Below are 27500 nucleotides of genomic sequence, written 5' to 3'. Positions count from 1 at the left end.
GCCTTGAACTCTTGGGGGGGCTTGCTGCGACGTTCCTTTGTCTCCGCCGTCTCTCTAGGCTTCCACGAGATCGGCAAAGATGGCGCTCTCCTTGTGCGAAATTACTGATTGCGTGAGTGTATCCTTCTCTTTAATCCATAGACGAAGGAGTGTCTCCATCTCGCCGTTGATTGAGATCCTTCCACTGGCAAAGGACAGTCATGCCTTTAGAAGACTTACATGCTTTAATGGCTTCCTTTTTCTTGTTAATTGTACCAATCATAGACTGGTTACGGCCATACATACTAGCGAGGGTAACGATGCGCATGCCTTCTTCGTATTTCTTTATCATCTCCAGCTTCGTTTCCATAGTGATCATCTTACTTCTCCTTTTAACATCACTAGCAATCTTGGGACCCATGGCTAACAAATTAAAGTTATAATTAAGCACTAAAATGCACAAAAAATACGATATCGCAAGCACTCACACAAGATCAAGTCTTTACGAAACGCACACAAGATTCTGATTTGAGCGCGCGTATAACAAAGAGCGAGAGAGGCAGCATCTCTCTCAGACATTGTGGGATGGATATCGGCCAGTAGCGTATCGGCATCTTAGTGACGCCGACCAATAGCAGACCAGCTTCTTAGTGACGTATGCAGTGACGTATGAGCGTGGTGGTAGGCTAGTGACTCGCACAGTCGTACGCGTAAAAACCGCCAAGTTTGATTTTTGGAATTCGATGCCGTAAGGTGGGGAAAAATGTAACGAGGGGACGAAAAAACATCGTATTCCACACCGTAACGTGAAAAAACGTAAGCTGGGGACGCCGTCCCCTTGGGGTCTACTGTATGTGAATTATTTAAAAAAACGTAAGCTGGGGACGCCGTACCCACGGGGGTCTACTGTATGCGAATTATTTTCTTTTTCTTGCAAGAAATGTTTAAAATATTAACTTACTAAGCATAAGTATTTTAACTTTTATAAATTAGGGAAATATATTATATTTAAGTATATTTCTGGGCGAGGAACCTGTGTCGCCTAGTGAAATCTCCTCTAGAACTATTTCTAAGGCATAGTTATTGCTGAATATACCAGAGAAAAAGAGATGCATGGAATGCCAGGAATAAACCTAGCTCGCTCACTCTTTTGAGTGTCGGTATAGAAAACTGGGGCGTGATTGAACCACGACCATAGATCCCTCACCAATTAGACCTCTCCTTCATCAACATACCCCCTCTCTACCCCTACTTCTCCCCATCCCCCATCCTCATTCCTCCTCAGCACTTGCGTTGGTCAGACGTGTTTTGATTTGCTCGTGTGCTTTGTGTTTTTTGGAAGATGTCCGACGTTTTAGAGATCCCAGCTTCCAAGTTGTTTTATATTTGTCTGTGTTGGGATTTCTAGGTAGCGACACTTTTTATTCTTAACCGTGCTTGGTCTTTTTGGTTTAGCCGCTGGTTGTTCCCTTTTGGGAGTTCGCTGCGGCCATTGTGTCGCTTACTAGAGATCTCTTTGTTTATCGGGTTTGCATTTAGTTCATTATACTATTTGTAAGCCCTGATATATGCTTTGGACATCTATTTCATATTTTGGCATGATCATTTTTTATTCATTTTTATTATTTTAGCGAATACAGTATACCCTTCAGGTTTGTTAGCGCCGTGCTTGATATCCTACTTAGTCGATCCGTAAGTGGTTCGGTGGGTAGCTTTCTTGCCAGCCTTTTTGTTTTGAGTCCATTTCGGAGAGAAGTATACGTTTTGCTTGTTCTGGATAGTTATTTTTCCGATTTCGTAAGACCTTTGTTTTTTATTTGCCTTTTTCCCTTTCCGTTTCGGCTTATTCCCGATTTCGAAAGGTTTAGGTTTAGTTTTATTTTATATCTCCGGGTTCTTTTCCCCATAACGTTCTCATTTTGCGTGTTCGCTTTTATTTTGATCATGTCATTTACGTCTGCCATTTTTTATTGTACTTATACATACGTAAAGAAAAAGAAATATATATATATATATAACAATAAAATTAATTCGATCGCGGGAGCTACATGCTTGCTGCCGTTTAAGGTTTTCTTTTGTGTTTCGGTGGGTGGCTCCCTCCTCCCTTCGTTCGCGATGGTCACCTGGTTTTGTTCTGGTCTCCCCCCCCACCTCTCGGGTCCCTTCCCCATATGCCTTCGCCTCCCTCTCCTTCGGAGGGGGTTGGCTTTGGTCACGTGCTCTATGGTAGTAGACAGTTCTCTTCTCGCTTCGCTTTGGTTGGCCACCAGGCGTTCGAGACTGGGTTTGCGTTCGTCTCCTGACAAACCCCTCCCCCCCCCTGTGTTATCCATCCATGATGTTATCCTCCCGTCCTAGAGGGCTGAGATATTTTACATTAATTTCTACGTATTGTAGTTGTGTTTCTTTGATCGGTTTCGGACACTTCACTCTGTTCCGTTACCGTTCTTTATCCTATATTTGATAGTTTTTTAAGCGTCCGGGAGGGCGATTGCAGCGGAGCCTTTAGTGTTTTTCAACATTGTATTTTATGTTTATATTTATTGCGTTTTGCGTCGGATCTTACGCATGTATTCCGGCGTTATTTTTGGGAGATTTATTTTATTTTATTATATTTTGTATTTCTGTATTTTTGTTTTTATGCGCCGTAGTTTCACATACCTTCCGGCGCTTCTTTATTGACCCGTTTATCCGGAGCCTACAACTTTTGAGAATTTATTTTTTAGTCTGTTTGTTTGTTCTCGCTTACGTATCCCACTCCGGTGGGTATCCCGTATCCTGAGAATTTATTTGTAATGGTGTTTGCTCTTTCTCGTTTACGCTTCTCACTCCGGTGGGTATCCCGTATTCGGAGGATTTATTTATATTTTTGTTTTTTTATGGCGGGGTATTCGTCGACTCATTGTTCGGGGCTCCGGATATTGTACTTGGGTAAGAAACTTTACAGCGGGGTTTGTTTTTACCATTGAGTTTTTAATTAACTTTTGTATGCCTTTTTTCCGACGTTAGTGGATTTTCGTCTTACGATTTTCGCCAGTTAATAATCCCTGGCTCGAGTTAATTTTATTCTCATATGCCCATTCATTTTACAGGTGGTACGATGTCAGGAGACGGCTTGCACTGCGGTCTTGCAGCAGCCTTGCGGGCATGAAGTATGCTGTTCGCATGCTGGGTGTGCTGTCCTGGTGGGCATTTGTTGGTGTGGAATTCAGAAGGGTGTGAGATTTGCTATACCCTGGTCTCTGATTTGCTTTGTGATTTGGTATGTATCTTTTTTGTCTGTTTTTATAAAAAAAAAAATACTAGTTTTGCTTTTGATTACATTTATACTGTAATCTTTTGATACATACGGTTTTATTAATTTTATTTTATTTTCCCTGCATCACCTTTCCTTGTTTTATCCGGGTCTCTCTCTTTCAGGCCTCCTCCGCCGTCAAGAGCTCTTCCCTAGTGACCCTTAAGACCTGGGTTGGAGGCTTTGGTCGTAATGTGAAGGCCAAACAACCTTTTGTCTTGTCGGAGGAGATGTGTTCCCTCCTGTACCCAAATGCCAAGATGTCGGCGGCGGTATCCCCTGATGTGGCAGCTCCAATCATCGCCCGGATTCGGGATGAGATCCAAGCATTCCCCGATGAGTTTGTAGGAGATGATGTTCTCAGTGACATTTCGACCATTAATTTGGACGTCGAGCCTATGGATGCGACTGGTACAGGTAGGGTGGTAGGTGAGGCAGGTGATGTTCAGTCTAAGGTCCCTTTCCATAGTCGTCCTCTTTCTCTTTCTTCAACTGATACTTCCTTTCAAGGCTTTCCTAGTACTTCCAAAGCCAAGTCATGTTCTGTTATTCCCAAAGTTAAACGTGTGAAAAGGTTACCTAAAGTTCATAAGCCTCCCAAAATCCTTAAAGTCCATTTCCAGCAAAATTTCTTTGGATGGTCGACGACGTCCAGTCTTGGAAAAGGTTTCTCTCACGGCTTCTGGTTCGAGGGCGAAAGTTTCTAAAGCCAAGTCTCCGGAATTGGCTTTCGATCCGGTAGCCTTTTCTAGTCAGTTGATGGAGAGAGTGGGCAGCATTGTACAGTCCCAGATTGGCACTCTTGCTGACCAAATTCAATCCATGACCTCTTTTGGACAGAGGCTGCAATACCAAGAGTCCATGTAGGAATCCCTTTTGAGATCCGGCCTCCCACAACAACAGCAGTTTGTGGTTCCGGATGCTTTGAAACTCCCGATCTTTGTGAAAAGCAACCCATGGAGGTTGGCTCTGCATGCCCCTTTCTCGGAAGGCATGTTAACCATTGAAGGTTGTGGTACCCGGCCGGTGGAGGACTTTTGAGTTTTATCCACCGGGTTTGCAGTTCCCATTTCCGGGTTACGCCTGCTTGACGGATGAGGCGCTTGTTAGGGTGGATAAGGTACCAAGGGAGACTGTTATCTTCCCTAGAGAGCAGGCTCAGTCCGCCTGGCTCCGGACCCTTACTGAATGGGAGTGTGTGAATACGAAGTTGACTCCTCACAAAGGCACATTTACTATGTTCGTTGTTGAGGAGCTCACTCATACTCCGTGTACCACCAAGGTGGCGGATCTTACCCTGGCGGCGGTAATGGAAGAAAAGCCTATGCCTCGGCTTCGGAAGACCGATTTAACTACGTTGCTTCTTCCGGGGGACCAAGATTGTTGGGTTGATGCTCCGTCGACCTTCACTGTGGGGAAGTTGGCTCCTGATTGTGCTACAACTCAGTTTAGCGAGCTTCTTCCTCGGTTGCCTGATTCCTTGATTCGGGCAGAGTATGAGGCTCGTGTCCGTTTGAGTAGGTCCCTGAATTCTGTTACTATGGCGGAGATGTCTTCCTTAGTTTATGCGGACGAGGCTCTGTTTAAGATCCTCACTAAGTCTCTCCTTCACACCCTTCAGTGTGATCTTTATGGCTTCGGTGTCGCTCGTCGTGCATGCCGTAAGCATGTCTTTGCCGACGCCTCTATCCGGCATGAGCCGAACAAGTTGATCAAGGCCTCGGTCTGGGGAGCAGATCTTTTCCCTGAAGACATGGTCAACGCGGTTCTCAGCGAGGCAGCGCGTGTCAATCAGTCCCTTCGGGCGAGGTGGGGTCTTGTCTCTAAGAGAAAATTTGACTTGGCTAACCCGTAGTAGAGGGGTAGGAAAATGCCTAGATGGTTTCTCCCCTTTCAGGCTTCCTAATCTCAACCTGTGGTTCGGGCTGTGCCTGTCTCTCAGGTGAGACATGCGACCCCCGCTAAAATTCAACCCCAGCAGCAGTTCGTGCTGGTGAGCCAACCACCTCAACCTTCTTCTTCCTTCTCCACTTCGCCGGCTTTTAACCCTGCTTTTGAGTCTCATGCCCTGATGCAGGGATATAATAGGCAGCCGAGGGGAGGTAGGTCTAGAGGACCCTTTCGCTACAGGGGAGGTGATTAAGTCTCTAGAAGGGGCCGAGGACCCCGTGGAGGCTGAGGGGCAGGCCCTCGGCAATCCAATGAGATTCCGCAGGTAGGGGGGAGGCTATACTTGTTTCGCGAGAATTGGACCTTCAGCAGTTGGGCTCAAAGCATAGTTTCCAACGGGTTGGGGTGGAGTTCGATTCAGGGACCCCCTCCATTGGTCGGATTTTTTTAATTTCCAGAGGCGGAACTCATCGATTTCGCACAAGATCTTATCAAAAATGCGATTCAACGGATCAGGCATTTAAAGTTTCAAGGTCGCTTGTTTAGCGTGCCAAAGAAAGACTCCGACAATCGAAGGGTCATCTTAGACCTGTCTCGCTTGAACACATTTATTCAATGCGACAAGTTCCATATGTTGACCGTCTTGCAGGTACGGACCTTACTTCCCCTTGGGGCTGTCACCACCTCTATCGATCTTACCGACGCCTACTATCATGTTCCAGTAGTGCGTCATTTTCCTCCGTTTCTGGGTTTCAAGCTAGGCAATCAAGCTTTTGCTTTCAAGGTGATGCCCTTCGGTCTCAACATTTCTCCAAGGGTGTTCACGAAGCTAGCGGACTCGGTAGTTCAAGAATTGAGGGCCCAGGGCGTACAGTTGGTGGCCTATCTGGACGATTGGCTTATTTGGGCAACACCATCGAGGAATGTCGAGAGGCGACAGTCAAAGTCATCAGGTTTCTGGAACACTTAGGGTTCTGAATAAATTTCAAGAAGTCTCGCCTAGTTCTGGCATTGTGCTTCCAATGGTTGGGACTCCAATGGAATCTGGACACTCACAGCTATTCTCAAGAAAAGGCTCCTTCCTTTGACGAAAGTCAAGAATTTGGCCAAGTCGGTGCCCCTTCAGTACCCTCCCCCGGCGTTGATTGTCCATACAGACGCCTCCCTCACCGGGTGGGGGTGTTACTCCCCGTTCAAGGAGGTACAGGGCTTGTGGTCAGCGACCTTCCGTCGAATGCATATCAATATCCTGGAAGCCATGGCCGTCTTCCTGACCCTGAAGAAGCTCTCCCCGTCGAAGAACCAGCATATCAGGTTGGTTCTGGACAGCGCAGTGGTGGTTCATTGCCTCAACAGGGGAGGATCCAAATCTGGTCACATCAATCATGTGATGATTGCCATCTTTTCCTTGGCGGCAAAAAACCATTGGCATCTGTCAGCGGTTCATGTAGAAGGTGTCAGAAATGTCGTAGCTGATGCCCTATCTCGGGTGACTCCCTTGGAATCGGAATGGTGTCTGGACCGCCAATCGTTCCGTTGGATTTTCCAGCAGGTTCCAGGTCTCCAGGTGGACCTCTTCGCCACGAAAACCAACCACAAACTCCGGTGTTACGTAGCCCCCAACCTGGACCCTTAGGCTTATGCCATGGATGCCATGTCTCTCGACTGGAACAGCTGGCAGAGGATCTACCTTTTTCCTCCGGTCAACATGTTGATGAGAGTTCTGGACAGGCTTCGGTCTTTCCACGGTCAAGTAGCCCTTGTGGCCCCCAACTGGCCAAAGAGCAATTGGTTTCCTCTCCTAGCTGAGCTGGGTCTCCAGCCTCGACAGCTTCCCAACCTGTTGCTGTCTCAAACAGTACAAACTCGCAGTGTGTCAGCATCCTCAGGAATTCTGAGTGCCCTAACTTTATGGACTTCATGAAATTTGCTGCTCAGAAGGATGCTGCTATCAATCCTATTAACACCTTGTTCCTGGAGTCGAATAAGAGGGATTCTACTGTTAGGAAATTGGCCAAGTTCCTGAGGGATTCGGATGTTAGAACGATGACTCCCAATCTTGCAGTTACCTTTTTTCGAACATTGTTTGAAGGGGGTTTAGCTGCAAGGACTATTACCACGATTAAGTCCGCCTTGAAGAGAATTTTTCAGTCCGGGTTCAATATTGATCTTTCGGATTTGTACTTTACATCCATTCCCAAAGCTTGTGCTAGATTGAAACCAGCAACTCGACCTGCTGCGGTTTCGTGGTTTCCCAATGATGTCCTTAAGCTGTCTTCTGGTACTGATAATGATTCTTGCTCTTACATAACAATCCTTAGGAAAACGTTATTTTTGTTGCGTTTGGCTTCTGGTGCTGGAATATTTGAGCTCTCAGCTTATCCAGAGATCCGGGTCACATTGAATTTCTCCCGTCTGGGGAGGTCTTACTCTCGCTGGATAGACGGTTCTTAACTTAAAATGAAGATCCCAGATCCCCAGTCCAGATGGACCCCGTGGAGAATTGTTCCACTTCCTCAGTATCTTTCCCTGTGTCCTGTCTACATTCTCAAAGATTATTTGTGTAGAACTTTTACATCTTCAGGCCCTTTGTTTATTCAGGAACATGGCGGAACTCTTTCCCTAAGGGGAATTCGACAACAAATGCTTTATTTTATTAAACATGCCAATCTTGTCTCGGTTCCTCATGCCCATGATGTCCGAGCTGTGGCAACCTCAGTTAATTATTTCCATAACATGAATTTTGAAGATTTGAAAAGGTACATCGGATGGAAATCTACAATCTTTAAGCGTCACTATTTAAAATCCTTGGAGGCCCTTAAATTTGCGACAGTGGCGGCTGGATGTATTATTCCTCCGAATAGAGATGAACCATTGTAAATAGGTCCCCTCTTTTCTTCTCCCCTTAATTTTTCTATCTTGTCTCCTCATAAGGAGCGTATTTAGCGTGCCTTGCCTACTCTCCCTACCATTCTTGTTGTATTTTTTATGTGCATCCTTACTTCAGTTTACATTGTTTTCTTGGAATTTGTATTTTTACTTGGTTGTTTTGGCTTTCTCATTTTGAGAGTTTTCCCAGTTTGTCTGTTTGTTTTGTATATCTTATGTTTTATATTTGTAAATATTTTTGTACTAATAAACTCTTTTTGCATATATTTTTAGTTTCTGTCCTTTGTGTTTAACCATTCCCAAGCTTGTACCATTTTTCTCTTATGATTTCACAGTGCGACACAGGTCAAGCCCAGAAAAGGGATTTTGATGAAGGAAAAATATGTTTCTGGGCGAGGAACCATTGTCGCCCAATGAACCCACCCTTTACCTTTTCTCCCTCACCCTGGTTGGTCCAAGCTTCGGGTGCTGGGAGGAATGAGGAAGGGGGGGTGGGGAGATGTAGGGGGAGAGGTCTAATTGGTGAGGGATCTATGGTTGTGGTTCAATCACGCCCCAGTTTTTTATACCGCCACTCAAAGAGTGAGCAAACTAGGTTTATTCCTGGCATTCCATGCATCTCTTTTTCTCTGGTATATTCAGCAATAACTATGCCTTAGAAATAGTGCTAGAGGAGATTTCACTAGGCGACACAGGTTCCTCGCCCAGAAATAGATTTTTCCTTCGTCAAAATCCCTTATTTGTCCTATTAGTATATTTCCTTTAGTTAATTTTTGATTTATTTAGAGATTTCACAAGCGTACAGTCAATTTATGCTAGGTAGTACTCTTGACGATCGTTATTGTTTCACAATACTTGTATCGTTATTTAATATTTCGATTTTGAGAATACTAACATTAATTATATAGCCTATTGTATTTTATTTCTTGCTCTTGGCGAAAGAGTATAATCTCTCGCAACGGGCAGGTGTATTATGATCTATTGTGAAATAGTTAAAAGTGCTAGTGTTCAGTGGCATGTAAAATGACGCAGTGCAGTACAGTCAATTTACGCAACGTAGTACTTTTTACGATTGTTATTGTTTCACAATACTTGTATCGTTATTTAATATTTCGATTTTGAGAATACTAATATTAATCATATAACCTATTGTATTTTCTTTCTAGCCCTTGGCGAAAGAGTATAATCTCTCGCAACGGGCAGGTCTATTAAGATCTAATGTGAAATAGTTAAAAGTGCTAGTGTTAAGTGGCACGTAAAATGACGCAGTGCAGTGGAGGCTGCGTTCGTTCGTGTCTGTCATACTCCTAGCCCGGGACCTCTTCCATACTCCCCAACCCCTGGGAGAAGGAAAGCCGAAAGGCGAAGGGAGATGTTAGACCTAAATCAGCGAACGAACGTCCCCTCGAGCGATCCTGTTGACGTATCCCAGTACCCTCACCCTCGCCATTGGAAAGGCGAGGTAAAAGTGTTATCCTCGCCGTCGGTTTACGCGAGGCTGGCGTTTTACGTTTTCCCTTCCCGCTAGACAAGAGAGTTGCTCGTCACGGGACCGAGCGTCGAGATTGCTCCCTCACAGCGATCTGGACGTGTTTTCGGAAAGCAGCATAAATCTTGTTGCTCCCTCACAGCATGCGGGACGCATACGACATGTGGGACAAATGCTGGGCGCATACAGCATGCTGGATGCATGCGAGCGGGCCGCTTCCCTGCATCAGGTTCGCGAACGTTATAGTTCCAAGCACGCTCTCGCGGCAAGAACGCACGCGAGCTGCAGCGCTCATGGACACTCCCTTGCAGCGATCTGGACGCGTTATGGGAGGCGGCAAGGTTTTTGACGGTCCCTCACAGCATGCGTAAGGCATGCAGCCTGCTGGATGCACACGAGCTGAACGCATACTGTACACACGCGAGCAGGACGCTCCTCCGCGTCAGAAGCGCTCTTGCTCTCGCGGCAAGAGCGCACGCGAGCTGCAGTGCTCATGGTTCTCCCTCGCAGCATGGTGGACGCATGCAGCACGCTGGAAGCTTACAGCAACCTGGACGCATGCAGCACGCTGGAAGCTTACAGCAACCTGGACGCATGCAGTCAGGACTTGTCCCCGCAGCATGTTAGACAGGCAGTTGTCTCTCCTTCGCGACATGCTGGATGCGCATTCAGCATGCGGGATACACACCGGACGCACGCGAGCAGGACTTAACCTCGCAGCATGCGGGTTCGCTATGTTGACGCTTCCTTGCAGCATGACGGACTTATGCTGGAAGCACTTGAACATGACTCTTCCTCGAGACATGCTGGAGGCAGCATGACTTCTTCGCAGCATGCCGAACGCATGCGGGACACAAGCATGCCAGGCGAGGCGTGTGTTTTCTCCCACTCGTTCTCCTTCGGAGATCGCTAACCCTTTAGAGATGTGGCGGCCCCACAGAGACTTTTACAGCCCCCTGGGTGGATCCCTGAGTCTCTCAAGGAATGCTAACAAATGAGGCATTATAACCTATGAAGCCAGCTTCCTTATCAGGTATACCAGGATAGATCTTAGAGGAGGAAACCCAGAATACTCTTCATGCAGTAGATCTTAAGATTACTTGCAGTTTTGGCGGACTTATATCCGGAGGACTTCTCAGCAGGCTATACCTTGGAGGCCCCCCCCCCCTCGCAGTTTTTGAAGGGTAGATCCCAGAAATCTTCCTCATTCAAGAAAAGTGTTAGCCAGATCGGTCTAGAGGTCTTTTTCGACTCTGAACGATTGGATTCTCAAGAGAAAGTACAAGGAAGGACAACCTTTTCCTTTCCCCATACGAGATTGGCTTCTAGATCCTGTTTGTGGTACAAGCCTTGACAGGTTCTTCGGTTTGGAAGTTCCTACCTTCTCCCAAGGAGACTTCTCCTTTTCGTTGACTCTTCACGTAGTTCAGCCATGACTAAGGCTAAGGTGATGCGGTCCACGTCGGAAATGGTTCACTTGCTGAAGGACATCTTCAGAGCAATCGAGGTCTTCGGCTTGACGGCTAGGAGTCCTCGCAGACGTCACAGATGATTTTTGCCTATCTAATTAAGCCGTGAGGAATGGGTCGGTCGAATTCACAACCCTTTTTCACAACAGGTTTTATTTAGAAAGAGCTATGCGGTTTCTCTTTCCTGTCATCAGGATTGACTCTTGCTCAGAGAGCAGTGCTCTTTTATGCTCCCTTGACCAAATTCCTCTTCCCTTCAGAGCTAGTGAAGGACTTACCGGCAGCTATTACGCACAGCAACGTAAAATCTGCTTATAAAGGACTGCGAGGCTGTGCTCTCGACCTACCTTTTAGCCAGGAAGGAGAAGGAAGCTCCTCCCACGCGTCAGCCCTTTTGTGGAAGAGCTTTTCTGGAAGAGGACAGAAAATGGCTGCTGGAGGTCAACCTCTTAACCCCAAACAGCAACCAAAACCCAAAAGTGATCTCAACCTCCAGACACAAGTATTCCACTACTGGCAGCAAGTCTTGCAAGAGCAGATTAACCAGATGCTGTCAAAAGCAGCAATAGAAGTGGTAGAAGTCCTCTCGTCAGAGGGATTTTACAACAGACTTTTTCTAGTTCCAAAGAACTCGGGGGGGGGGGGGGGGGGGGGGGGGGGGGGATGGAGACCTGTTCTGGACGTCAGTCCCTTGAACAAGTTCTTCATCAAGCAAATTTGTCATGGAAACTTCTGCGTCAGTCCGAGCAGGCACCAGACAGGTAGACTGGATGGTGTCATTAGATCTGCTGGACGCATTTTTCCACATCCCAGTACACCCGAACCACAGAAAATTTCTAAGCTTCGTATTCCTAAAACAACTTATCAGTTCAAAGCACTCTGTTTTGGACTGAGCACGGTTCCCTACGTTTTTTACCCGAGTGGTTGCCAACGTGGCTCGCTGGCTACATCTAAGGGAGTACGGATATCTATATACCTGGCGACTGGTTACTAAGAGCAAGGTCGCAAGAAAAGTGTCTGGAGGCTCTTCAAATTACAATGTCCTTGACACAACAGTTAGGTCTGATGGTGTACCTGGCCAAATCTCAACTGACACCCTCTCAGAACATCTTTAACCTGGGGATGAGAATTCACTCTGTGGTTTTTCGGGCTTTTCCAGCCCCGAAACGCATTCTAGATTGCCTAAGTAAGGTGCGACACTTCCTAGACATACGGTCCTGCTCGGTGAGAGAATGGATGAGTCTCCTGGGTACCTTCTCATCGATTGATCAGTTCGTTTACCCTGGGAAGACTTCAGTCACGGCCTCTTCATTTTCATCTTGCAAAAGTTTGGACGAGAGGTCAAAGTCTAGAAAAGCGGATTCCGATTCCTCTGGGGATCAGGAATCACTTGAGTTGGTGGCACGATCCCATCAAACTCCTGGAAGGCCTCGAACTTTATCAGAGGAACCCTAACCTAGTGTTGTATTCCGACGCCTCAGACATAGGATGAGGTGCAACACTGTGGAAGGCCGAGATATCGGTGCTGTGGGAAGAGTCTCAGAGGGAATGGCACATAAACGTCAAGGAGCTAGTGGCCATCCACCTAGTACTAATACATTTTCAGGAGGAAGTCCAAGGAAACTTAGTTCAGGTCAATGCAGGCAACACAGCATTGGCCTACATCAAGAAGCAGGGAGGCACTTGTTCAGACTCACTTTACGAGACTGCGAGAGATCTACTACTGTGAGCAAAAGCGACGGACACAACCCTGATAACTCGCTTCATAGAAGGGGTAAAGAAAGTCAGGGCGGACCTTCTCAGCAGAGGAAGACAAGTTCTAACTACAGAGTGGACCCTACATCACGAGGTGTACACCAGCCTTTGGATGTTGTGGGGTCAACCCTCGATAGACCTCTTCTCTACACAGTTGATAAAGAGGTTGCCAGTCCCAGACCAGGAATCAGCTGCAGTGGACTTTTTTCTCTTGGACTGGGGGACATAAACGTGTACACTTTTCCACCATTCAAGATCCTGGACAGAGTCTTGGAAAAGTTCAAGGAATCGCACAACGATCGCATGACCCTGATAGCTCCATTCTGGCCCATGAGACCTTGGGTTCCAGAAGTGATGGAGTGGCTGGTAGATACCCCCAGAACGTTACCAAGTTGGAGCGATCTACTCAAACAGCCACACATAGAGAGGTATCATCAGAATCTCCCCGCTCTCAATCTGACTGCCTTTTGACTATCGAAAAGCTGGCAAGAGCAAAGGTCTTTTAAAGGGACGGGTTTAGAGAATGGTGCAGGACTAACACATTTTCCTCTACCAGTACCTCTATAGCCCAAATAACAGATTTTCTGTTGCATCTGCGAACCAAAGAGAAGCTGGCGGTACTTACCATCAAGGGTTACCGCAGCATGCTAGCCTCCGTCTTTCGTCACAGACACATTGACGGGTCAGGTAACAAGGATCTCTCGGATCTCATTAGAACTTTTGAGACCGCTATGAGAAAGGACAATCCAACCCCCTCTTGGAACCTGGATGTAGTCCTGGCCTTGTTGACCTCAAGCAGGTTTGAACCCCTTGACAAGACTTCTTGGAAGGATCTTGCCAAAAAGACACTATTCCTAGTTGCATTGGCTACAGCCAAAAGAATAGTAGAGTTACAAGCCATCAGCAAGAAGGTGGGCTTTAATGGAGACAATGCAGTTTGCTCCCTTCAGCTAGGCTTTCTTTCTAAAAACGAGAGTCCTTATCGACCCTGGCCAAGATCTTTTACCATCCCAGAGCTATCTCACTTAGTTGGACAGGAGAAGAAGAGAGGCCTTTGTCCAGTGAGAGCTCTGAAATTTTATCTGCACGCATCCAAACACCTGAGAGGACAAGCAGACAACCTCTGATACTCAGTTAAAAAGCCCTCTTAGCCTTTATCGAAGAATGCTCTGACTTTTTTCATTAAGGCTTTGATAAGGGAAGCTCACCAGAATTGTGAGGAAAGAAGTTTCCCTATCCTTAAAGTAAACCACATGAGGTTAGAGCTGTAGCAACTTCTATGGCTTACAAGCACAATAGGTCAATGAAGTCAATTTTGGAGGCTACTTTCTGGCGAAGTAAATCAGTCTTCGCAGACTGTTATCTCAAGGATGTCCAGACACAAAATGAAGATTGTTGTTCCCTGGATCCTTATGTTACCTTCGGCGTCGTAGTTGGAGAAGGGTCTACTGCCTCTTCCCTATAACCTTTTTTTATTATATACTCTTGCCTTTTTTCTTGTATTTGTGTTCACAGGCTGTCTGTGAAGGTTGTTGCAGCCTTCCACAGTCTGGGATGCAAGTCAAGTTAGTTTTTTATGGTGTGTTTTTAACTTTGGAGTAGGTGGTCAGAATTATTATCCATGTCTATGCTAGGTTAGCAAGAGTGGAGGTCTAGCCACACTAAGGTCGAGGACCTTGTGGCAGCCCTACAGAGACTTTTACAGCCCCGTGGGTGGATCGCTGAGTCTCTTAAGGAATGCAGGCAAATGAGGCATGAAACCTATGAAGCCAGCTTCCTTATCATGTATGCCAGGATAGCAAGGGTGGAGGTCTAGCCACGTTAAGGTCGAGGACCTTGTGGCAGCCCCACAGAGACTTTTACAGCCCCCTGTGTAGATCGCCGAGTCTCTTAAGGAATGCAGACAAATGAGCCAGAATAACTATGAAGCCAGCTTCCTTATCAGGTAAGAACCAGATAATTGGTACTAGTAATTGTAGCTATTAATAATTATACGAATTCCCGATGGGATGAGGTTTTCTACCCGCCACCAATGGTGTCAATCAGCTATAGATATATAACTACCAGGGAAGTTACATATTTAAAAATGTTATTTTTATTATAAAATTAATTTTTAAATATACTTACCTGGTAGTTACATACTGTGTATAAAAGGGCCTTCCCTCCCCTCTGAAAACAGGGTCATGGAATATCTGAGGAATGTTGGGAATAGTTCTAGTAACCTGTGAGAAATGGCGCTCATGTATGACCACCTACTGTCATGGCGGCAATTGCCGCGAAATTTGAATTTCTGTCGTGCGCGCGACGAAATGCGGGATTTAAGCTATATATATGTAACTACCAGGTAAGTATATTTAAAAATTAATTTTATAATAAAAATACCATTTTTACCTTGAAAAAGCATATGATTTTGCATGGAGATATGGTATTCTGAAAACCGTTCATAATTTCCGATTACGAGGAGAGCTACCATCGACCATTCAATCATTCATTCATTCATTTTGCATAGATTTTTTCAAGTGAGAGTGGGGGAAACTCTATCGGATAGAAAATGTCAGAAAGACGGAGTTCCACAGGGTAGTGTGCTAAGTGTAACTCTCTTTGCACTTGCAATTAATGGGCTACCCTCTGTCATTCCTCAACATATTCTCTCAACACTATTTGTAGATATGATCTCCATATCATTTGCTGTATCTAGAATATCGATGATTGAAAAAAAACTACAACTCAAATTGAGAGAATTATTCAGTAGGCTAATATGAATGGATTTAAATTTTCAACGAGCAAAACTAATGGTAAACATTTCTGTTGTATTCTGAGAGTACATCCAGATCCTGATATATACATCAAAGGTCAGTGGGTCCCATGTGTAAGTGAGGCTAGATTTTTAGGATTGATATTTGATTGTAGGCTTACCTGGGTTCCTCACTTGGTTCCTCACTTGGTTCCTCACTTGAAAGCTTTAAAAGTAAAGTGTCTTGAAGCTCTGAATCTTTTAAAAGTTTTGTCCCATACATCGTGGTGAGCAGACCGCAAAATATTTTAAAATTATACAAGGCCTTAATTTTTAAAAAAATTATTTATAGAAGTGAAATATTGTGGCGGGATGTTGCAAGAACAAGCCCCACACCCTGAATCACACCTACTGACAATGGTCCCACAACACAAACTTTCCCCTTACTTTATCAACTGGACTCTTGGACAGAAGGAAAATTTAAACAAAACATATCCTTAAAACTAATCAAAACTTAACACTATATATATAAGAACCAAAACACCATTCATATAACCCCCCAAAAAACCCTAATAAACTTAAAATTAAACGTCACACCAACACCAATATTTGTTTATGTGTGAACCACTTTTTCCACACAAGGGCCAACAGTCATTAAAAGCCCAAACCCACAACTCTGCAGCAACCTTATCACTGTTATATATTAGGATAGAGTATGTGTACTAGTTGGTTTGGGTTGTGCACGTTATCCTCATCATCATCATCATCATCATCATCATCATCGTCGTCAATCGAAATACAAAAAGCACAATCAAATCCGGTTCTTGAACACAATCCAGGTCATCTACAGTCGGTCAATCCACAAGAGCAGTCTAAGTATAATCGATTACAGGCCAGGTCAGCAACTGAAGATCGTCATTCATATCAATTTAATCTCTCCAAAGGAGGAATCACGGCCTGCCAAAATAAAAAAAGAAAAACACTTACGAACACTCCTAACTAACTTAACTATCGCACTATAATCAAAGATAAATAATAAATTGTTCCTATCACTCACAAACACGACAAGCAAAGATAAACAAAACTGTACTTACTTTTTAAATCAATCAACACTTCCACGCTGGTCAGAAAAATATAAATATAATCCAGCTCTCACACAACTGCCTTAAGCTGCAGTCAAATAAAAAAAGCATTCGCTCCGAAACATTCACCACTGTCGTAACCTAACTAAAAAATGTAAACAAACAACCTCATTTGTACCAACAGTCTTTCTCACCACAAACAATCATTCTCTAACTACCACTTGCTCTTCGGCGCGCACCGCGGACACACAAACACACAAACACACACTCTCGCGCGATCTAGCAAAACTAAAGCAAATGAAATTCTCTCTCTCTCTCTCTCTCTCTCTCTCTCTCTCTCTCTCTCTCTCTCTCTCTCTCTCTCTCTCTCTCTCTCTCTCTCTCTCTCTCTCCCTCTCTCTCTCTCTCTTTCTCTGGATTTGGCAAAAACAAAAAATAAAAATAAAGTAAAAATAAATCCTCCACAATATACTCCTCAGCCACCCCTTATCGACTAAATATATTAGATTATATACACCATACTGGTATCAGATTGGCCACAGGAGCCTTTAGAACTTCACCTATCCCAAGCCTCCTTGTTGATGCTGGAGAGTTACCTTTAGACCTTTATCGAAAGTCTTCTATTGTTCGGTAGTGGTTTAGGTTGCAAAGACCCCCTAATTCTTTAGCATTTCAGACTGCAAGCCTTGTAAGGCACTTGACATACTTTGAGATGCACCCTAAATCTCCTTAACCTTATGGTTTTCATGTGAAACAATTATTGAACTTTCTTGATATAATTAGAAGTAATGTGCTTCCATTCTAGATATTAACCCCTCCGTAGAAATTACTTGAGGTATTTTTTTTTTAAATATTTTATTGGAGTTAAAAAGAATATGACTGAATTAGAAGCTAGGTCTCTTTTTATGGAACATGTTGCAAAACATAGTTAATCAACTTTTATATATATTGATTGTTCCAAATCTGATGCTTCCGTTGGATTTGGAGTACATAGTAATGGTTTTAATTGTGGAGGTGCACTTGATCTAGCAGCTTCCATATTTACTGCTGAACTGTATGGCATACTAACCGCTATTCAGAAAATAGCGATGGAGGAGAATGGTAATTTTACTATTTTTAGTGATACAAGGAGTGTCCTTCAAGCTTTAGAAGTTATTATTTTTGGTAACCCATTAGTTTAGAAAATTTTATAATGGCTTTTAGCTGTCTGACATCTCACCATAAAAATTGGATGTCTCCCCCACTGTGGAAGGCATTTCTTTGGGCCTATTCTGCCTTCTTAACAGGCCATCATATTTATCAATACAGCTTCATTATTGTTCGGGAATAAAGGTTGAGATTGATACCTATGCTTTGACGGAGTAATCCGGTTAGCGCATTTCGGTATTGGAACCTTTCTTCAAGGCCCCCTACCGAGTAATAGGTGATTCTCTGGTACTCTTCCATCTGGACGACATGGCTCGAGCCCAAAAAACAGATTTCCGACATAGGAAAAATCTATTTTTCGGTGAGATAGCCATGTCGTCCTGATGGCCCACCTGTTACGACGTCCCTCCCCGATTCCTCGTAGGATGCTCCTTTTTTCACAGTAGTTCCGCTGCGATGTGGAATAAGGCGCCAGAGACATACGAGAACACCGCAAGGTGAGAGGATATGTAACGGCTCCTCACTTATCTTTCCCTTAGTGCATTAGACTGGGTTAAGTCTATTGAGGGTGCAGATATCTATGGTTATTTTCGGATACATCCCTGATTATACACGATATCTTCGGATAGTCGTTCCAGGGGTTAGAACTCTGTGATAATTGACGTTAATTCTCTTGTAATATCATTCAGAAATATTATACAGTAGGAAGCTGCCGAAGGGAACTTCCATTAGAACAACTTGGCTATCTCGCCCAAAAAAAGATTTGTTCCAACACGAATACTTACCTCGAACTACTTTCTTAGGAGTTACCTGTAATCTCCTCTCTACCGACCAGAGTTTTGTGTAGGGTACCCTAAAACCCGTTTTCTATGAAGGCCTACCTCGGGCATTAGAGAATGTGCCCCGAGGGTAGGCTTTGCGCTAGGTCGAGGTCCGCTTGGGTCGTTCACGCCAGTAAGTTCTCTGGTCGCGACGTGTCACCACGTCGCTCTCGTTCTCTCTCGACCCTTTGTGTGCGCCGCATGTGTCCCACGTGTTTACCGCGTGGTAACTTGTACTTATCCCTTGTGTTCCTGTGTGTTCACTGTCCGCCCTTGTGCTTCCCCAGTGTATTCCTTGATTCCCTGCGTTCCTGTGTCTTGTGTTTGTGCGTTATGGAGCAAATCCGCCGTTGTCCTGGGCCTAGAGCCGGTAAATCGTGTGGAGCGTTCCTCTCCAAACCTGAAGTGGACCCTCACTCTCTTTGCTCTTCCTGTAGGGGCAAAGTTTGTTCGTCGTCGGATACGTGCCCCGAGTGTGTTGGTTGGAGTGATATCCAGTGGGTGCGTTACGGCACGAAGAAGAGAAAATCATCGAAACGTTCACCCAGGAAGGCTAGTGTTTCTTCGCCGCTACCGTCGCCCAGTGAACGGTCCGACGGGGCTTCTGTCTCGCCTTCCCCTACCCAGAGTAGGGGCCGAGGTAAGTCCATCGTGGGGAAAGAACGGAGCGTTCTTCCCCAAGAATCTGGTGAATGTGCAGTGGGGATTGTGGGACCTTCTCGGGCTAGTGAGGAGCCCGGTAGTGCTGTGTCAGGGTGCTCTGGGGACTCGGCCCTTGTGCTTGGGGGGCACGTTTCCTTCGATGACCCCTTGTGGGGTAGTAACGTTGTTTCTGTGTCTTCGCCCCCTTCGTGGGCCTGTTTTTCAGGTTCTTCGGCAGGAGGCGACAACCAGGGTAAGTTAGGTTCCGCAGGGAGTGATGCCTTCGGGTGGAGGCTTCCTAAGACACCAGGTAGATCCCCTATGCGAATGGAAGAGGGCCTGGATTCCTGATTCCCTAGTGTTGGGCGCCAAACCTCGTTCCCAACACCGCTCACGGAAGTTCCCGAAGAATTCCTGCAACCTTCTACCTCGGGTACGCAACGAGTCACGAAGTCCCCCGCGGTCCCCGCTCCCGCCCGCCGTACGGTAAGTGCAGTGACGTCGGGTTCTTCAGAGGAGTCTTTCTCGTCGGGTGAAGAAGCCAGGAGGAAGCATCGACGTCGGAGGGAGCGGTCCAGGAGCAGGCGTTCCCGCTCAAGATCGCGTTCCAGATACAGCGGGAAGCGCTCCCGTTCTCCAAGAAGAAAACACAGGAGGAGTAGGTCACCCGATGGCGATTGGGTTTTCGTACCCCGGAAGGCAGAGATACGGTGTTCCCCGGACCGGCGGTCCAAGGATTTCTCGCCAAGGAGACCGTCCTCCAAGCACGATTATGACCCTCGCAGGCAGATTCGCGAGAAGGACTCTACATGCAGGCATAAGACCGCGAAGCCTCCGGTTCACCCCGCCCAGCGGGGGGAACCGCGCTTCCTTACGGGCAGCCTGGCCAAACCAGCCCAGCTGGTGCGGCCCTCGGACCGGAAGGAACGGTTCCCGCTGTCGGGTCAGCCCACGGGATCCGCGTCCTCGTCCCCTAGAGAACTTGAGCGGACACTAGTAATCGCTGGGTCAGCGATGCCTGTGCTAACCCCCGCCCCTGGTGCGGAAGCCTCCGCCGGGGAGGACCAGTACCTCGGCAGGGGAGTGCCTGTTGTGTCAAGAGCAAGGTGCCCGGTGGGAGTGGCTCAAGCCGAGGCTTCGGCTGACGGTAGGGAGGGTTCCCCGACGGAGGACTCGGCCTATAGAAGAGTGATTGGCCTTATCAGGAGGCATCACAAAATAGAAGAACCGGCAGCTACCGACGAGGACTATTGGAGGTCCAGCCTTATACGGTTGATGCAGGCCCCTACCCAGCCTAAGACCTCCCTGGCTCTTCCTGTAGCCCGGGATCTCGTCCTGGGACAGGAATACGTGAATAGAGTGGTGGCAAGTAATGCCGAGGCCCCCAAGACTCAGAGTTCGTCTAAGTTACTCCAGGGGCTCAAGACGCAGGGCAAGGTCTATGTACCAGAAGGACGTCGACCGGGAGCCTGCAAGGTAGAACCTTCTCTTGACATCCTGGGCCAGGGCGTCTCGGAGGACAGAGCCTCTTCAGCCCCAGTTTGTTTTTCTCCAGCGGAGGCCGCGATGATGGAGGAAATGTCGAGGGACCTGGTGCCAGTCTCCTCTTGGCTAGACTGGTGGGCTTCCACCTTAGTAGGGGTGCAAGCCACGTTTGATCCTACGGACCCGGAACAGCAAAACCTCCTGAGGGAACTTATCACCTCCGGGGGCAAGACGCTTAAGTTCCTGACATACCAATCTCTCGCCCTGACAGCGAATTGGGTACTCCGCAAGAGGGACACCATCCTGGCAAAGGTGTCCCGAAAGGTCCCAGACAGGGAGGCGCGGGCCATGAGGAGCCTTCCCTTGTGGGGTGACTCCTTGTTCCCCTTAAAGGACTTAGAAACCATTATGGAGAAGGTGTCTAAGAGAAAAGAATTAAGCACCCTCAGGCCTACGCCTACAAGGAGACCGCGCCCTACAAGAGGTCAGTCTCAGACAGTGCCGCGACGTCTCAGGCCTCTCCTAGCATGACGAAGAGAGAAGCTCCTTCTTCCTCCTGGACCTCAGCACCTCAGCCCCCCCGTAGGGGAGCCCCAGCAGCTTCAGCCTCCTTTAGGACAGGTTATTCTGCCTCCAGGAGAGGCCGTTCAGGCCGCTCCTCCAGAAGGAGATAGATTGGGAGGCCCCCTATCCCTGCCCAAGCCTCAGGTTGGGGGATGCCTCAGACTATATTGGCAAGCATGGAAAGCTCACGGAGCGGAGCCCTGGACAGTGTCCGTACTGAAGGAGGGCTACAGGTTACCGTTCTTAGCAGAACCACCCCCCTCTAATTCCGGCCATCCGATCGGAGTGGCTGGTCCCCAAGGATCCGTTGAAGAAGTCCGCCCTTCAAGAGGAAGTGTCCTCCATGTTGGAGAAGGGCGCCATGGAGGAGATTCTACACCCAGGCCCGGGTTTCTACAGTCGTCTGTTCCTGGTAGAAAAAGCGACGGGGGGTGGGTGGAGGCCGGTTATAGATCTATCGGCTCTCAACAAGTTCATAAAGAAGTCAGACTTCAAAATGGACACTCCGAAGTCAGTCCTACTGTCCTTGAGGGAGAAAGATTACATGATGACCATAGACCTCAAGGACGCCTACTTCCAAATTCCGGTCCACCCCTCGAGTCGAAAGTTTCTCCGGGTGAAATGGGGTTCCCAGATCCTGCAATTCAAGACCCTTTGCTTCGGATTGTCAACAGCGCCCGAGGTATTCACGAGAGTCTTCACGACGGTCTCAGTGTGGGCTCACGAACGAGGCATTCGCCTCATCCGATACCTGGACGACTGGTTGCTTCTTTCCTCCTCAAAGGACCTCTTGAAGGAGCAAGGAATGAAACTTCTCCAGTTTTGCAAGGATCTGGGTATCGTGATCAACCCGGGAAAAATCAAACCTATCCCCCTCCACCCGAATGACCTACTTGGGTATGACGCTAGATACCCTGCTGGGAAAAGCTTTCCCTTCAGAAGACAGAATAAACAATCTCATGGAGATCATTCGCCCGTTCCTATCGGGGCGCCCCAGGAGAGCGAAGGACTGGCAAAGACTAATAGAGCATCTGGTGTCGTTGGAGAAACTGGTTCCCCAGGGGAGAATCAGACTCGAGCCGTCCAATGGAACCTGAAGAACCTCTGGTGCCAGCTGGACTCGCAACAAGTACTAATCCCAGTTCTACCAAACACGAGGCCCTCCCTGGAATGGTGGCTTTGCCGGTCGAACTCGCTCAAGGGGATGCCCTTCGCGAACGACCCTCCCGAGTTACTGCTGTTCACAGACGCCTCCAACCAGGGATGGGGAGCCCATCTCCTCGACGAGACAGCGAGAGGAACCTGGATGGACGGGGAAAGGGATCTACACATAAATGTCCTAGAGTTGAAGGCAGTCCAGAAGGCTTGCCTACACTTCGCAGATCTACTGAGGGGAAACACTGTGGCGTTGATGTGCGACAACGCCACAGTAGTAGCGTACATAAAGAATCAAGGAGGTTTGAAGTCAAGGGAGTTGTGCGATCTCACCATAAAGATTCTAGATTGGGCAGAAACGAACCAGGTTGTGTTATTAGCAAGGTTCATCCCCGGGAAAAAGAACGTGCTGGCCGACGGTCTCAGCAGGGTGGGCCAAATAGTAGGGACAGAGTGGTCCCTCCTTCCAGAAGTAGCCAAGCTCATCATCCAACGTTGGGGTTCCCCGGTGATGGACCTCTTTGCAACCAAACTGAACGCTCAACTTCCCGTATATTGTTCTCCTGTACCAGATCCGAAGGCAGCCTTGGAGGATGCCTTTCAGCACAGGTGGGACAACCTAGACGTGTACGCTTTTCCCCCCTTCACGTTGATAAGGCAAGTACTCAACAGAGTAAGGACGGCCCGAAACTTAAGGATGACTTTGGTAGCGCCCTGGTGGCCGGAGAGAGAGTGGTTCGCAGACCTAAAAGACCTGGCGAGTCAACCTCCGTGGCCACTCCCCGACAGGTCAGACCTTCTACACCAACCACATTTTCTCAGATTTCACGACAACCCACAGTCTCTGCGTCTTCACGCCTGGAGACTATCGAGCGACTCCTGAAGAAGGAAGGGTTTTCATCAGCTACTGCTAAGAGGATGTCGCTATACCTAAGAAGGTCTTCAGCTGCGGTCTACCAAGCTAAGTGGGCCTCCTTCACGAAGTGGTGCGCTTCGAGGCACATTAAACCTCTCAAAGCCTCGGTCCCAGACATAGCGGATTTTCTGGTATATCTCAGAGACAATATGGGAATGTCAATCCCAGCCATAAAAGGGGTACGGGCCGCCTTGGGCCAAGTCTTCCTCCTGAAGGGCATCGACCTGGGTTCCTCTAGGCACATCTCGATGCTTGTCAAGAGCTTCGAGCAGTCCTGCCCCCCACAAGCAGCTTGGGTGCCTCAGTGGGACTTAGCTAAGGTCCTGAAAATGTTGAGTGGCCCCCCCTTCGAACCTTTGAAAGATATCTTAGACAGGGATCTCACTCTCAAGACGGTCTTCTTGCTAGCCTTGGCTTCCGCGAAGAGAGTAGGAGAGATCCATGGGCTGTCTTATGACGTCTCTCATTCGAGGGGGTGGAAAGAAATATCTTTCAAGTTCGTTCCTTCTTTTGTGGCGAAGACTTAGAACCCAGCTGTCTGGGATCCTAAATTCGAAGGTTTCTCCATACCAGCCATCCCTAAGACGGGTAATGCTGAGGATTTAAAATTGTGCCCGGTCCGTGCCATTAGAAAATACCTTGAAAGAACGACTCGTCTCCGGCCAGGCATCAAGAGCCTCTTCGTCTCCACGGGTGTTACTAAGAAACAAGTATCCAAGAACACCATTTCCTTCTGGTTGAGACAAGTTATTGCCAGGGCCTACAAGGAAGAAGATCTGGCCGTGCCAGGCGTCCCCAGACCTCATGACATCAGAGGTCTGAGCACGTCCTTAGCCTTTGAGAAAAACATGGCAGTGGGTCAGATCCTTCGGGCAGGTACCTGGTCTAACCAGTCGACTTTTACTGCCCATTACCTCAAGGACTACTCGAGGAAGTCCTTAGACGGGTTCTCCATTGGGACAGTCATCTCCGCTCTCCAAGTGATTTAACGGTGAAAGCCCCAGGCTCAATCGCGGATAGCAAACCGGGAGACACAGGTTCGTTTCCTTTCATCCTATTCCCAGTTTTCCCTATCCTCATCGGAGATAACCCTCTTATACCATTGGATAACACGTTCTCCGCAACTACGTTACTGGATGCAACATCAGAAGAAGTTTTTCAAAGGGTGAGTACTTAGACACTAACGTGAGCTCTTTGTGTAGTTACCCTCTCGTCCGTTTTCTAGTATGTACCGTTATACCTAGGCCTCTTGGCTTCCGCTTACTGGGTCTGTAGGTCAGAAAAGCACTCCCGCCTCCTAAAGTGTAAGTCTCCTAAGAAAGTAGTTCGAGGTAAGTATTTGTGTTGGAACAAATAAAAAATGTTAAGTAATTTTTATTTTTCCTAACATACTTACCGAGAACTACTTTCGGGTAATGGCCCTCCCTTCCTTCCCCGAGTGCCTCTCTGCCCTTGCGAGTATTGTGCTGCAAAGCCTACCCTCGGGGCACATTCTCTAATGCCCGAGGTAGGCCTTCATAGAAAACGGGTTTTAGGGTATCCTACACAAAACTCTGGTCGGTAGAGAGGAGATTACAGGTAACTCCTAAGAAAGTAGTTCTCGGTAAGTATGTTAGGAAAAATAAAAATTACTTAAAATTTTTGATTTTTCCTACGTCAAAATCCGTCTAGAATGGCTTTTTATTTTTGGACTGAGAGGTATATCAGTTCGATTTTGTTGGATTTCAGCACACGGTGTGTCGCGGAATTAGAAGGCAGATTTACAGGCAAAGAATGCTGCATCCCAACTGCTACAAAGAAGGTATCCCATTCCCTGTAATGATTTCCTACCTACCATCAAGACATTGTTTTATGATAATTGGCAACACAACTGGGATAGTCAAGATGGCAATAAAATGAGAGAAATAACAAATGTCATATATCCTCGGACATATAACATGATGCCCCGAAAATCGGAGATGTCTCTTTGTTGTCTCCGCATTGGTCACACTCGGTTGACAAACAAGTTTCTGCTAAATGGCCAACACCAACCATATTGTGACGACTGTTTGGTACCCTTGACAGTGAGACATTTGTTGAGCGAATGCCCCACTTATAGTACCGAAAGAAATAGACATATGTTTGAGGCTCCAGGTGAGGATGGCAGGTTCATCTTTGCCAAGATTATCGGACATGATGTGTCATACCATACTAGTGGTATTTTTCAAATTTATTCCAGAAGCAGGTCTTTTGAAAACTAAATAACTGTTATAATGATGTCCTTGATTTTAGTGTTTTAAACTGATTTACCATTTATTTATTTATTTCTTTATTTATAACAAATAACATCAGCATCAATGACTTTAGATGTCAGGATGCCAGAATACTTTTAATCAATCAATCAATTTGACAAACTTTCTTGGGCTTTGCGCTAAGTCTTGTATCATTGAATTCATAATTTTCACGAGTACTAGAGACCAACTGTTCATAGGATACTGGGAACTTGATGCTAGGTGAAATGGAGGACTTTCTGTTTTAGTGGTATGCATGTGCTAGATGATTGGTGAGTATACAGGTGTGATATGATATTTATAGAGCAGTTAGCGCCATTCATAGGCAAATTTTCATTGATGATTTTAATAGTGGAGCTTATTTGAACAGCTTTATGTAAGAGATTCCATAGGTGGCGAACCCGTAGATAAGCTCCCTCCCTGAAAACTTGCCTTCTTTTCTCTGCTATTGCTGTTCATGCTACAAAAATAGATTAATTTCGTTTACGGAGTGCTCAGGTGGTGGGTGGTCTTTTCGTTCGGCGACACTTCGTCCACGTCTTTTTGTCCAATGTCTTTTCGTCCGATGGACTTTTGGTCCAACGACATTTGGTCCAATTTCTAAAGAAAACAGGTGTTTTAAGGGATTGTTATTACCATTTACCTCAGTTCTGTGTTAAAAGTTTATACCTTATTGGCTTTTATGATAAAGTAATATGCTCATTTTCTAATTACTCCATTAGTCATGCTTAACATTCTCTTTTTCCTTCTCTGTCTGTAATATGGTACTATATAGTGTGCTGCAAGTTTAATACTTCAGTTTCTGAATCTGCCTATACTGAAATGACAAAGATCATACTATCAACGAAGAAGAAAAGGAAAGTAGTAGATGAAAGTAATTACATCGATTTTCCTTCAACTAATACAAAACTTGGAAAAGAGTACTGGAGGTGTGAGAAAAGGCAGCTATGTTCAGTGCGCATTCACACGGTTACGGAAGACAGTGTACCAAAAGTTATTTATTCTTCTGGTGAGCACCTTCATCCCACATATTTAGATGCATTAAATGCTAGAAAAGCAGTTGCTGAAATTAAGGAAGAAGCGATTGAAATCATAGCAGCAAGTTCCCGTAGCATATTATCAAGAAAGTTTACAGAGATAACTGAAAATACTTTCTCCCAGATCCCTCATGTCTAAGTACTTAAAAAGGCTATTCAAAAGTGCTGACAAAGAATTCCGGATTTCCTGCTAAAACAGTGACTAGACATGGATTTGAAATCCCTGACGAATACGGTAAACTTGATAATGGTGAACAGTTTCTAAGATATGGTTCAGGCATCGAGTATCATCAGAAAGCGCTCTCGAAAATATAACATCATATTGTCACTGGAGATGTGATGGGACATAAAAAGTTGTGCCAGAACAGTGGTATCAACTATTTTGCATTCAGGTACAAGATAATGGTAGCAGTTTCCCACGGGTCTTTGCATTACTGCAGAATAAAACCAGGCAGTCATATGAATCAGTTTTTGAGCAATTGAAAATTATGCAACCTAATGTTGATCCAATTAATCTCGTGGCAAATTTCGAAGTTGCGATTCCTAAGTCATTTAATTCATCTATCGGTGCATGTTTGTTTCATCTGGGGCAGTCCATATTTAGAATAATTATTATTCTAGGTCTCAAAGAAAAACATAACAAACACTGAATTATGTCTTAAAGTAAGATGTTTTTCAGCATTAGCATTTCTCCCTACTGAAGATGTTGAAGAGGCCTATGAGGAATTGATAGACGATGACATACCTTCCAAAATAATTGCTTGCTTTGATGTGACTTACATGGGAGTCGTAAGAGGGCATGGTGCGAGACGAAGGAGAGATCCATCTATTTTCCCATTAGATGTATGGAATGTTAATGAGCGTATCTTCAAGATTTACCCA

At 46.2% G+C, this 27500-nt stretch overlaps 1 long non-coding RNA gene across 1 annotated transcript in view; it reads left to right on the top strand.

Moving 5' to 3' along the window:
• The window catches only part of LOC137636866 (uncharacterized), a 171966-nt gene that overhangs the window by 143753 nt on the left and 713 nt on the right, over positions 1 to 27500 (top strand). The gene's annotated exons all lie outside the window — the stretch shown is intronic.

This window comes from Palaemon carinicauda, unplaced genomic scaffold, assembly GCF_036898095.1.
Source record: "Palaemon carinicauda isolate YSFRI2023 unplaced genomic scaffold, ASM3689809v2 scaffold42, whole genome shotgun sequence".
Classification (NCBI taxonomy): domain Eukaryota; kingdom Metazoa; phylum Arthropoda; class Malacostraca; order Decapoda; family Palaemonidae; genus Palaemon; species Palaemon carinicauda.
Note: the sequence above shows the minus strand (reverse complement) of the source record. Positions and strands in the feature narration are given on the sequence as shown.